The following is a 10043-nucleotide window of genomic DNA, read 5'->3' on the forward strand; positions in this document are numbered from 1 at the left end:
GGTGGAGAAATGGCTCCTATTATGGCTTTATCAATTAGAGAGAGACATTCATATCTCTCTCTCTCTCTCTTTCTCTTGCCGTCGGCCCGTGAGCGTGGCATAGATAGATGAACTGAGAGAAGGAAAGGCATATTGAAAGAGAACCGCTGCTTGAGATTTACTGCAAATAAATGAGTTCACCATGGAAAAGGGACATTTTGGTATTTTCTTTTCTGATGCCTTTCAATCTACAGATGTTTATGGCATATGCAACAAAAGATCATTATCTTATGTGGGGAGATTACATTTCTGTCATTATTTACTCACTCTCATGACATTCCAACTCATAGCGGTTCTGTTTTTTTTCCTGTGGAACTCGGAAAATACATTTCATTCAGCGTTTTTCCTATTACAACATTAGTGACCAGTTTCTGTCAAGCCATACAATAACTTTGTGTGCATATAAGTCATTTTTATATAAATAAAAATAAATCGATTCCCCTGCAGCTTTAAAATATCTTTTTAAAATATAGCCACATTCACACAGCAAGAGTTGGTCCTGTTTTGGAGGCTACATTCTTATGTTCACACAACGTTTATGAATGAGAGTGAAAACTTTATTCTGACATCACATCCGTGTTTTTGAGAACCTGCTATGTGAACGGGACTGTACTGAGCAAGTTTTTTGTCACGTTATATAATTCAAGAATGCACACCTCATGTCACCTGAATGTTTTAGATCCAGTCAACAGATCCCGGCAATTCTGTGGTCTCTGCGCGCACAATATGATAAGCTAGTTGGGCGGTGTAAAGTATTTGAGTAGGTGAGACCGGGTATTAGGAGAGATGTAATACTACCGATTCCACGAATCAGGGATAAGATAGAAGTCATGTGACAGTTTCAGTTTCCTCTGACTTACTTTAGGATCCCACATGGAGGTTTTCCAGTCTGTGTTGCTATCTCTCCTTAAGCTACAGCAGAAAATCTAATTCTGAAGAAGGAAAGTAAAAAAAAACAAAAAAAAAACAAAGATAATATTTTGTTTAGTACTTCTACCGTTGTAGATAATGTTGTATATCGAGTAATGGAGTAATATCATGTCAAACTGTAGTTTTTCTAGTAAAGAATGGTGTCTCAGCTTCCTGGTAATTTCAAAGCACCATGCTAATAAACAATGTGTGACAATGGCGGGGTAGGTTGTAACACGTGTTTTGGAAGTGCACACCATCCCCTTACATACATCTTAGATTTTTTGTGTGATTTTAATAATTCAACAGAATGCCTATGTTTATGTTCATTTCTGCGCGCACGCACAGCACACACACACACACACACGTGTTTGTTTTTGTGACATATGGGGACATTCCATAAGCATAATGGTTTTTATACTGTACAAACCGTATTTTCTATCCCCCTACACTGCCCCTGCCCCTAAACCTACCCATCACAGGAAACATTCTGCATTTTTACTTTCTCAAAAAACTCATCCTGTATGATTTATAAGCATTTTAAAAAGTGGGGACATGGCCAATGTCCTCATATTTCACCCTCTCCTTGTAATAACTTTATCATACTCATGCCATTATACACATTTGTGTCCTCATATGTAACAAAAACATGCCTCCCTCCCACACACACACACACACACAAATGTGCACGTACAGACATGCACAAACATACGCGCACACACACACAATATGCACATAACCCAATATTCACATGTATATTGTTGCAGCCATTAATTTAAAATAAAACTGTTGTTGTGGTAAATCAGTTGTATCCTTTGTTTTCCCCGGTATGTGTTACATACCCCAGTATGGGCCGCAGGTTTCACAGACAAGGCTTAAGTCTAGTCCCAGACTATGCATGTTTGAGCGGTTTTAACTGAAAGCAACTTGGACTGACCTAAAATAATCATAATAAAATGACAATAAATACTTAAAATATGTCTGTGACATTGTTATGTCATGTTTATAAAAGCTACTTAAATGTTATAATTGAACTAAGGCCTAATCCTGGCTTAATCTAAGCCCTGTCTGTGAAACCAGGCTTGTTAGGCTACTACATAAAGTAGCATGATAAAAGCATGATGAACAAAGGCTTACATCCAAGAAACTCCTTAATCTACCAGAATGTCCCTGATTGAGTCAAAACAGTGCATAAGCATCACCAGAAAACTGAAGCTCATGAACATAATTGTCTTGTAAATGAGTGAATATAAAATATATCCTTACATTAAGATGTTCTTGCATCTGATTTCTGAGATGAAAATCAACTTTTATTGGTAAACCTTGCAGAAATTGACTTTAATGTCTGTTGGCATGCAAGATGTTGAAAATTGATGAAAATTGCTTTTAAATGTTGAAAATTAGCTGTATTTTATTAGAGTCATCTGTGCCCTTAATTTACAAGGCATTTCAAGCATTCAAAATATAACTTGACACTGGTTTGTTTAACAAACAAATCAGACACTTTCAGAAGTGACAACCAGATGTTACAATCAAAAGATGAAATTTTATGTGATCCTTTTGAAGAGAAAGTTAAAAGACTTTTTAAAAAAAGTCCCCATAATGCTGAATGTCTTGAGTGATGTCAGAACGATCATGCATGAGCTCGCAATGTCATAAAAAATCAGAAGGGAAGCGAAAACTGAAAGGTTTTCTTTAGTTTTGATGAAAGGCATAGCAAAATCATAGAAAAATATTGATGTTACAATTTATTTTTCAAAGCTTTTGTGTAGCCTACTCTTGATTATAACTTAGAATAAAAGTACTTAATTTCAGCTTGTTTATGCCAGTTTAAATTCCCTTATTATCTTTTGCTTGTAGATGTTGTAACCACACCTCTGGACCCAAATCCTTCTCCATTGATATCAAATATTCATAATGAGAATTAGTTGCCATATTTGGCTTTTTTATGCATTTTTGGCCAAGCCACAAATGGCAAAATATTAAGTGTTCTTTTAATTGTCCCTGCTCATACCTCCTAGGGGGTCGGCTGCGCCCCTGCCTTCATCTTCAGGCACAAAATGCAGAGTCCATTACCCTATAGACATGAGCTTTGGACGGAGCCTACACCAAAAACCTCTTAATATGTAATAATATAATAATTGCTGGTCAATAAATTAACACATTCTCACTTAATCGTGCCTAAATCCTGAGTCGTTCTGGTAGAACTAGTATTTAGCTGTTTTTTTTATTTTATTTTAGTTTTTTTTTACCCAGGAGACACAGACAGACAGACAGATCAGCCAATCACATGACAGCAACTCAATGAATTTAGGCATGGTCAAGATGATTTCCTGAAGTTAAAATGGACCATCAGAACAGGGACGATCGGTGATTTAAGCGGCTTTGAACGTGGCATGTTTGTTGGTGCCAGACGGGCTGTTCTGAGTATTTCCAGAAACTGCTGATCTACTGGGATTTTAACACACAACCATCTCTAGGGTTTACAGAGAATGGTCCGAAAAAGAGAAAATATCCAGTGAGCTGTAGTTCTGTGGGCGAAAATGCCTTGGTGCCAGAGGTCAGAGGAGAAAGACCAAACTGGTTTGAGCCGATAGAAAGGCAGCAGAATCTCAAATAACCACTCATTACAATCAAGGTCTGCAGAAGAGCATCTCTAAAAGTACAGCATGTCAAAACCTGAAGCAGAAGACACAATGGTGCAACTCCTGTCAGCTGAGAACAGGAAACAGAGGCTGCAATTCACACGGGATCTAAATTTGGGGACTAAATTTGGACAATGGAAGATTGGAAAAATATTGCCTGGTCTGATGAGACTCAATTTCTGCTGCGACATTCAGACGGTCAGGTCAGAATTTGCATAAATAACTTGATAGCATGGATCCATCCTGCCTGTCTCAGCAGTTCAGGCTGGTGGTGGTGGTGTAATGGTGTGGGGGATGTTTTCTTGGCACACTTTGGCCCGCTTAGTACCAATTGAGCATTGTACAAATGCCACAGTCGACCTGAGTATTGTTGCTGTCCATCTCCATCCCTTTATGACCACAGTGTATTTATCTTCTGATGGCTACTTCAAGCAGGATAATGCACCATGTCACAAAGCTCGAATCATCTCAAAAATGAAAGTGAGTTCTCTAAACTCAAACGGCCTCCACAGTCACCAGATCTCAATCCAAGAGCAGCTTTATGATGTGGTTGAACGGGAGATTCACATCATGGATGTTCAATATATGTAGCAACTGAGTGATAATTTCATGACAATATGGACCAAAATCTCTGAGGAATGTTTCCAGCGCCTTGTTAAATCTGTCATGAAGAATTAAGGCATTTATTAAGGCAAAAATGTGTGCAACCTGGTACAAGTAAGATGTACCTAATAAAGTGACCAGTGAGAAATCACTTGAACGCACATGCAACTTCTGAAAAGTCGTATAAAGTGACTTCCCAGGCAGCATAACCCAAATAATGCTGAGATTGTCCATTTTTCTCTCTTCTGACCTCCTGAGCTCTTTTGCGCCCATTAAAACATCTTGTTTTGTGACACTTAGAGCGATCTGTGTATGCCAGACCCTTGGAGACACTCCGAACACAGCGAACCATACAGCAGTCGGCTAAACGCTGTCAACGCTCTGACTCGGTGGCCTGACTCACCTTCTTAATTACCCATCATCCCCTGCACAGCCAGGCTCTCACAAATTACACCCCATTGAAAACGAGTGATAGAGCTGTCAGTGAGCACTCAGCGTTTCTTAGCAGGAGAGGCAGATCACACACACACGCAAACTCGCAGAGTAGGCAAGAGCCGGTGCCAACACCAGAAACACTCACCAAGCTTTCTTCAGCTTCCACAATGACTGCGGCGACACCAACATAAAAGAGAGAGAGAGAGAGAGAAGACCTGTGTGTGTGTGTGTGTGTGTGTGTGTGTGTGTGTGTGTGTGTGTGTGTGTGAGTGAGGAAGACCGAGAGTCTGGGAAGGGACGGAGGCCAAGAGAGGTACCATGAGAGCTCTATTGAGCCGTTGTAACCTTGGTCTCTGGGTTGCTTATGAAATTGTGGGTCTACCTAATGGACAACATCCAAAAGTTGGTTTACTTAAGCAGCATATCAAGCCCCGTTTCCACCAGAATTACCTGGAACAATTTTCTGCGATTCCAAGCGGTCTAAAGTACCGTTAAGGTTAGTCCGGTGACGTAGGACTGCACACGACTTTCCAGAGCCCGCTGGATTTCGTCCTCCGTGAATACATTTACATTTACATTTATGCATTTGGCAGATGCTTTTATCCAAAGCGACTTACATTGCATTTTAAGGTACACATTTTCAAACACATTTTTAATAGCAAATTGCACGCACCGCAACAGACTTTTAGGTTGTAATAAAATGCTGCGTGAGCTCAACCAATCAGCATGTTCGGCGCCCAAGTCCCACCCCCGAAACTTCCGGAACTTTAAAAAGGTATACCTCGCAAGCAGGGCCACTTTAGCCCTGTTTCCACCAAAATTACCCGGAAAAATTTGTACCAGGAACTTTTTTTACAGGAACTTTTCTCCCCCAAGTCCTGCTACTGTCTGCGTTTCCACCACGATCTAAAGTTCCTTGAAGATTAGGCAAATTAGTCCGGTGATGTAGGACTGCGCTCAACTGCTCCTCCAAGTCAGTGACGGACAGTAATCATTTTTGCGCGACACTAGCCACGTTTACAAGCACACTTTTTTGTCATTCTGATTGAAAGATTTAGTGGACTGTTTACATGAGACGTTATCTAAACCGATCTGGTGTTTACATGTGATGACTTTCAATCGCAAACATTTTGTGACATGCAGTTTGTCTGCCGCATCAAAAATGCCAACGCTGTTTTCTCCAGCAGCTGGAGTGTGTTAACTGTAGCCATAGCAACTCTTAACGGCCACCAGGACTAATACAGTATTATATAAGCTATTTATTTGTTGTAAAGTGTAATAATCATCTCAGAAAAAAAAAAAATTCTTCTGTCAGGCGCAGTTAAAGTAAAAACTGCCTTGGGCAATATACGCTGTGTCATTACTCCAACATTATCTTCATAACTTACGAAAAAAAAATTTTCCCCCTCAGAAAAATGAACTTTCCTCTCTTGTCAACATGAGCGCGGAGCGCTGTCACGTCATGTAAGGACACACACTTAAAAGTAATCGGTCAGGTCGTTTACATGGTGAAAAATAGACTGTAAAAAAATTAATAACGAGTATGGAAGAGATTCAAGCTGTACTGCTTTTGCTGGTTATGTATAACGTTAGGTTTACTAAAGAGGTAATTAACAATGACAGAAAAGAGCACTAGCATATTCAGAAAGCTTGTAAAGCTAGATTTAAAATGACAATGTATATTATTATCAGCTATTACGGACATTGAACGTGAGATGGCTGAGACGAGCGCGCGCCATCAGACAGAGAGCAAGACTGATATTTACTGAACGTAGACCGAACCTCGCAAAAGACTTTAAAAAATGCCGGTTGAAATAAAATGCTGCGTGAGCTCAACCAATCAGCATGTTCAGCACCTAAGTCCCGCCCTCGAAAGTTCCTGAACTTTGAAAAAGTACTACCTCGCGAGCAGGGCCGTTTGGAGGGGGAAATATTTACCCGGAACTTCATTTAGACCCTGGTTCCTGCGGTCTAAACACACCGAGTACAACCCAAAGTTCCTGGTTCCTGGGTAAAGTTCCTGCGGTGGAAACGCGGCTTTAGAGGGGGAAATCTTTACCTGGAACTTTATTTAGACCCTGGTTCCTGCGGTCGAAACACACAGAGCACCGCCCTAAAGTCCTTGGACAAGTTCCCGTGGTGGAAACGCGTCTTTCAAATGATTTCTGAAGGATCACGTGACACTGAAGACTGTGATGTCTTTTCAGTAATGATGCTGAAAATTCAGCTTTGCATCACAGGAATAAATTACACTGTTCATTTAATATGCAATACATACTTGTTATGTTGAACGTCTTGTTAACGTCTTGTTAATCAAATAAATGCAGACATAGACTTCTTTCAAAAACATAAAATATTTTGACGAGTATTATGTTAGACAAACTAAAAATGTTTGAAACTAATAAAATGAACCCTACCCGAGATAAGAAAGCGTGCACAGTGGCAACTAGCCCCAGTGTCTTTTATGTTTGAGCAGTGATTATTCACGAGCCAATACCTTGAGTATGCCATACCCGTCTCAGTTATACCATCATTTAATAAGGTCTAAACTTCACTTTGACCGGCTTTGTTTTTTAAAAAGGTCAACATCTATTATGAGATGAAAAAGGTCGTAATTATACCATGAAAGTTCCTTAAAAGTCTTCTGAGTCATATTGCATACTTTGTTCAAATAATTATTCTGTCCATGCTGAGGCACATGGTCCATGTTCATACAATTAAGACTTTGATACAATAACAACAACTTCCTCTGTCTGTGAGACTGTAAATTGGCATCCATTACTCACAACGTAAAAAAGAGTGAATGCGGTAACTACACACGATTCCCGGACCTCAGACTGCCTCTAATTTACTTGTCTAAGAATTTGCTCCACGTGTGTAATTGCCATAAATTTGGATTAGAGATTGGGGACAGGTTGAAAGTGGATGTGAAGTCCTGATACATACCCATTTGCAAGTCGTTAACATTTTTTTTAACCCTCTAATTCTGCATTTTTTTAACAGGAAAATGACGTTATGGCTCCAGTGATTCTTGGCGACACTATAATTCTGCCTTTAGGAACTGAATGAAAATGAAATTAAATCAATTAAATACTACACAATAAATAAATAATAAACTTGAATATGAAAAAGCAAAATGCGATATTGCTTAAAGCCTCTCTTCTCTTAAATGCAGGCATCACAAATGTATTAAATATTATTGAATATAAGCATCGCAAACTAAAGATCAAACAAAGATTAGCCGGTTAGCCGGCCGGCACAATTACCGCATACTTCCTACACTTCATGGCCTTAGGACAGTCCTAGTCTGCTGTTTAATATAAGGATCTTAAATGGTTGCCTGTGTAGCCAGGCTTTGTTTAAACGGGCTTATGACTCGATTTAATCAGTACAAATATAGGCATTTCATTATGGAGCACACTCAAATATTTGTTTCTGCGGGTTTCTCCCTCATTGAAGCATAAATTGCTGCAAACTGCAGAGTTTGGAAATGATTCCACGCCAAGCCGTTTCTAAACGAATAAATCAAGGCCTAAATGCTGCCCTTAAGCAGCTTAAAGACATTCATTCAGACAGTCATTCAAAACAGATCCTACATTCAATAAAAACACCGAGCGCACACACTGTACACTGGCAGTTGCCCAGTGTCACGGCAGGCCTGCCAGCTGTTATTATGCTTTGACAGTTGTAAGTCACTTGATTTCTCATTGATCCCTTTATGACTGCAATATGGCCTTTACTTGAAGGACAAATGATCAAACGGGAAGAAAAAGAGAGGAATCGGTTCGTGAATGACGTATGAAAGAGTTTTTTGCTCGGCCTGTAAGGTCAGGAGGTTCTCTTGTTACGCCAATAAACTCCCTGTCATAGTGTTAAAACAAGAACACACTTTTTACGCAGTTTGAACATTTATAGAAACAGAAAGTCAACGGAAAAACCAGAGGCTGTCAACACTTCTCAATTTAAGTTTTACAGTCTCTGTTAATCATTGATGTTACACACAGTTTGGGCACATTTATACACTACTTATAAACAAAGTTTACTAATGTAATTGGATGTTGTTGTAAGAGGGTACATTAACTAAATAATAATAACAATAATGTGCAGATGAATAATTTATAATACTGTAATATTCCATAAAAATAATATGATTGTTTTATAATAAAGAATAAGAACTGTCAAATTGGATTCCATGGTGACTTAGGATGATAATATATTTAGAAATAAGTAGACAAATGCAAGACACATGCTAGACAAAACAGGCAAATCAAAACAAACAAACAAACAAACAACAAAAGCAAAGCAAACAGGACAAACATAACAGCAAAGAAAAGCAAAACAAAACGAACAAATATACAACAAAAGCAAAGCAAAGAAAAGAAAGACAAAACAAAACAAGCAGGACAAAAAGCAAAGGCAAAAACAAACAAACAAACATTTGCAGTGCCACATCAAATGACTGAAGGCCTTTGTAAAAACGACCTGTAGGTGGCACTGTATAGTTTCTTTTGAAGGAAAAAACAAACCATGTGAATTTTCACAGTGAGAATCTTTCTGAGCTTTGTAACAAAAACAAATAAAAATCTTCATCAAGTCAAAGAAATATAGTTCTGTATAATTACTCCACAATGCAACATAAGCAAATAGGAAAAGAAACTGGTGTTTTTTTTGTTATTTGCCTCCTTTCCATTGTGAGGTATGTGTGGAGGATTCAGCAGAAAATGAGTTTGGACAGTTAGACTGTCAGTCTATGTTGAGTATTTTGACACCTAATTTAATCCGCAAGTGTGTGCTAGAGAGCGAGCGAGAGCGAGAGCGAGAGCGAGAGCGAGAGCGATGACTGTAATGAAAGGCATTCTCTGCTGGCGCCAGTATTTGGGAGATCCTACTGAGACACACACACACACACACACACCTCAAACAGGGCTTGACCCACATCCACTTTACACCCTGACTCAAATGAACGCCCTTTCCCCTGGCAACACCAGCTGTGTGCTGACTATGCAATTCTCTTATAATTACTTTTTAACAATTTATTGGGTTCAGCTCCTGCACGACAGTGTAACACAAGGAATGAAAATGTTATAATTACACACGGGGACATGGGGTTATGAGGAACACGGTGTGAAATCCTGTGTTCTATAGGCTTTATGATATTTGAGTGTCTTATATATGGAAAGTTATGCGTTTAAAAGTTTAAATGCATTATTTTTATATTTTAAATTTAAAGGCAGCATGAAACGGTAGTTGTGCAAGTCTTTTTTTTCCTAGTATGATACACATCCAAGTAAAACAGCCTTTCAAACAAGAAAAACGGACTTTGTGAAGGCCAGTGAAGTTCCTCCACACCAAACTCGCTCATCCATGTCTTTATGGACCTTGCTTTGTGCAGACGCGTTGGAACAGGAAAGA

Source organism: Pseudorasbora parva, chromosome 4 (genome assembly GCF_024679245.1).
Source record: "Pseudorasbora parva isolate DD20220531a chromosome 4, ASM2467924v1, whole genome shotgun sequence".
Classification (NCBI taxonomy): Eukaryota; Metazoa; Chordata; class Actinopteri; order Cypriniformes; family Gobionidae; genus Pseudorasbora; species Pseudorasbora parva.